Here is a 4732-nt window from a genome sequence, read left to right as displayed (position 1 = left end):
ACATGTTTACACACAAAGATAGGTCTACACACACACGCATGCATGCACACACACACACACACACACACACACACACACACACACACACATGCATGCACACACACACATTTATACACGTACCACACCCATCAAACTTTTTAATCTTCTATATTGGGTATATATTGTTGTTTTCATTAAATGAGGTAAGCAAAGCTGAACAAAAAAGAAAATAAAAGGACTTTGGTGTTTTTTTTTTTATATATATATAAATTTTTTTATTTGTTATTTCCTCTTGTTACATCTCACAAATTCCTTCATGGTGTTCGTTTGTGTGATTTCTGTTCGGTATTCAAATCATTCTGAGGTCATCTCTTATTAACACAGTCATGGTTCTGTGGTTTAAGAAGTTTACTTCCAGCCACATGGTTTCTTGTTTTCTTCCACTATATGGCACCTGTAGTGTTCGACTATAGCCCAAGGTTGACCAAAGCCTTGTCAATAGAATTGAGGTTTAAATTCTGGTATAAACACTCCATATAACCCCTCATAAGTTTTTTTTTTTTTTATTTGGGGAATTTTCAGGTAAGTTTTGCGAATTCGTGTTCTATGCACGAAAATTCATACAATCATGGAAAAAAGTTTTTGTGTGTGATTTAAGGGTGATTTAGCTGTTATTTTTAGCACATCTCATGATCATCTGATACCGTCCTCATTTGTTTGTCAATATTTTTCTCCCCAGAAGGTGTCCAGCTGGCAGAATTGTTAGCATGGCAGACAAAATGCTTAGTGGTATTTTATCTATGTTCACGTTCTGAGTTCAAATTCCTCCATGGTTGACTTTGCCTTTCATCCTCTCAGGGTCAATAAAATAAGTACCGGTTGAACACTAGGGTTGATTTAATTGACATAGTCCACCCCAAAGCTGTTGGTCTTATGCCAAAATTTGAGACCAATATTTTTCTCCCCATAAACTCATTTAATGGAATGATGATGCACCCAAGGGTGGTCCATTGCTGGGATTTAAGCCAAAAAAATCAGATTGTCTGTGTTTTGAACTCTGATTTTAAGAAAATTTCCAAAAAAGGTGGAACCTTTTTTGCACAGTTATATGAATTCCTGTGTGTAGAACACAGATTTGCAAAAGTTTCCTGAAAATTCTAAAAAGATAAAGTTATGAAGAGTTACATGGGGTGCTTAAAAACCAGGTTTACACCGATTTGATGAACCAAAACTAAAAGAAGCTTGTCATGTTTGTGTGTGCGTGTGCAGTCATGTGTATGTCTGTGTTAGCTACCATTTTCTCCTCCAAAATTTGTGAGCTACAATAAATTGTCTACTGGTTTTGTGCCTTTGAAGACTTGTAGGATAAGAGATCTCAAACTTGAAAAAAAAAAAAAGCAAAAACAGATAAGGATTAGCAACAGGAGTGTTATCGAGCTGAAAAAGCTGATGTGAATGAAAATGAAATTGTATCCATATTGATTGTGTGTGTGTGTGTGTGTGTGTGTGTGTGTATATATATATATATATAAACAATTGCAGCATGGAAGGTGTTTATAAGCCATAAGTACATCTCCGTAATATATATATAGGTTAGTAGAGTTAGAAGTTGGAATAACTATCTAAGGGATAAAAATATCTGTTTTACTACTGGTGTAATTACCTATGTTAACCCTGGGCATACATATGCAAGCATATTATGCTCATAGGTTACAGGCAGTGACAAAGATAAACATGAGTTTATCAGGAATCAAATTAAATTTATATATATACTAGCAGCTAAGCCCGGTTGGTTAGGATGATGATGTGGCTGTAAAACCTGCTCTGTGTAAGCATTTGACTTGTTTGGGCATGCTTACATTAAATCAATTTTAGAATGAATTTTTCTGTCAAAACGCTAAAAATAATTGACCAATAACAAAAAAAAACAACCAAGATTCAACCAAATCAAAAAATAAACCCAAATACTAAGCGAAGAAAGATGAACCATCCCACTTCCATTGCGCTTGCGCGCACGCACGCACACATTCACATAACCCCTTTTACATACACATATATTCACATAGAGTTGAAACGCTGTTTGATTTATTTTTTCAGCGTACAATTTTCATCATCCCACTAGCAAGTATGACATCACCTCTTCCTTCCTTATTCATCTATCACCCCTTTCTTTCTCATTCATAACCACAAGAGTATTATTATAGTAGATTATCTCGGCAACCATGAGAGCTGTGAAAAAATACAAAGCCCAACATCACCACCGGGTCATTATTCTACACATCTGTGTAATGTTTCGCGCAATTCCACCCAGCCGTTTGACCGTGAATCCCAAGACAAGAAAGAATCGCCCATATCAAATTTATATGTATAGATATATATGAGGGGTGTGTACGAAAAGTTTTAAGCCTTGAAGTCTTGTACCATGTTTTGTTTTTTTGAGGCTCAAGACTTTTCATACACCCCTTGTATGTATGTATATATATATATATATGCCCTTCCTATCATTAGCCCATACCTGTTTTTCTAGTTAGGGATGTCTTATTTCGCACATTTTTGGAAGAACAAAACCAGTGGATGATTTGTTAACATGTGAACTGATTTCATCATCAGTGCTAGTAGCTCATTATCTTTAAAGAAACTCAAGCACAAGCATATGCAAACTTGCATGCATACATACGCATGGTGTTGGCATGACTATGTGGTTAAGAAACTTACTTCCTAATCATGTTGCCTTAGATTCAGTCCCACTGTGCAGCACCTTGGGTGAATGTCTTCTGCTATAAAGCCTTCTGAGTGGATTTTGTAGATGGAAAATGAAAGAAGCTAGTTCCATATATATATATGTATGTGTGTGAATGTATTATATTTGATAGCATGAAAGACACACACACACCCTAATTTCAATAGAACCTTTTCAAGAAGAGAATTTTTAGTACATTAAATCTTAGCTTTGCTACTGGGCCCGAAATGATTTTTTTTTTTTTGTTTCTTGACACATTTTTCTGAAAAACATGCATTTTGTTTGCCATGAAATGTGCTAAATTTTTCTGTCTTGTGGTCATCATCATCACCATGGCATTAACCTAATCAAAGCTGAATACGTCAGAAGGATACAGATTCATAAGGTGGAGGCAGAGCTGAGAATCAGATGTCCTTAGAGTGAACATAACAAAGATAAAAGTTTTAGTTAACAGGACAGAAAGCCGGATGCCAGTGTTCTCAAAAACGACTATACTCAGTATGGTGATAAGTAAGAATTCTAGATGGTACTCAATGTAAAGTATGGAGACAATCAATGAAGTGGAGATCACAGGCAGCCTAAGAGAGGAGGAGGACTTTGTACATAGCAAATGTAGAGTAGAAGTAAGAGCGAAAAAAATGAAAACCTTTCTGTACTTCCTAATAGTTGACAGCTTCTGCTACATCATCAATGTTTTAACATCCACTTCATATGGATCAGATAAAATTTCTTATAGTAGATTTTGTTGACAGCTAGATGCCCTTTCTGTTGTCAACCATCACCTGTTTCTAAGTAAGGTAATATTTCCTCACAACCAGATGTTTTCATGGAAGATTGGAAACAAAGAACACTACTTGTTTGAAGGTGATGCTATGATATGAAGACAAGACAGTAACATATACTTATGTGTGTGTGTGTGTGTGTGCGACAGGCTTCTTTTAGTTTCTGTTCATCAAGTTCTCTTACAAACTTTGGTTAGCTCAGGACTATAGTAAAAGATATTTGCACAATGTGTTACACAGTGGGATTGAACCCAAAGCAATGTGATTGGGATGCAAACTCCTTAACCACATAACCATATCTGCACCTATCATTTATCTAAGTGATATTTTAAATAGTGGCAGTATATGTTATGTAGGCGTAAGAGCCAGAGTAAGAACCATGTTGAAAAAGGAAAAAAAAAAAAAAGGTTAGAGAGCTTTTCCTCTGCAGGTAACAAAAGAAATCTCTAGAACATTTGTGAAATGGAAAGAATTGAGGTGAGCATATTCTGCTGGAGTGTAATATTATCGAACATGAATGACAGCAAAACTAGGTACCAGAGAAATCAGCAGTGATGTGCTAGAGATGATACTGCCTTAATATACACATGATACTTGTGGAATATGATAGTTGGATTAAAGAAGACTGAGTTAGTGAGGGGTGATCATAGAACGGGGAAGCTTGTACAAGGCATTAGAAAGTTGCCGCCACGTAGCAAGGCGGGCTAAAGAAGTCCAATCCATGTGAGTATGGAAAAATTGATGAAAAATGATATTGATCATATATGTATATATAAATGCTGATTTCAAATTTTGTGGACGGGACTAAATCGACCCTAGTGCTCAACTGGTACTTATTTTATCGATCCCTTAAATGAAAGTCAAAATCGACCCTGGTGGCATTTGAACCTAGAACATGACGGAATGCCGATAAGCATTTTGCCCAGCGTGCTAACGATTCTGCCAGGCGAGTATACAAATATGAGATGAGAAATCAGCTGTAATAGAATCTATTTTAATTTGTTTAGTAATTTATTACTGGACAACACGATGTGGTGTATCTAGGGTAGATATCCAAGCTATATTCAAAGGTGAACAACAATGTATTCCATCACCGAACTGTGTTTGCAGCTAAAGCACTCCATAGAAAACCCAGTCTATTTAGCAACATGGTACGATTACGTGAAAAATACTCTGTTTATATATATATATATATATATATATATATATATATATATATATATATATATAT

This window comes from Octopus bimaculoides, chromosome 8 (genome assembly GCF_001194135.2).
Source record: "Octopus bimaculoides isolate UCB-OBI-ISO-001 chromosome 8, ASM119413v2, whole genome shotgun sequence".
Classification (NCBI taxonomy): Eukaryota; Metazoa; Mollusca; class Cephalopoda; order Octopoda; family Octopodidae; genus Octopus; species Octopus bimaculoides.
Note: the sequence above shows the minus strand (reverse complement) of the source record.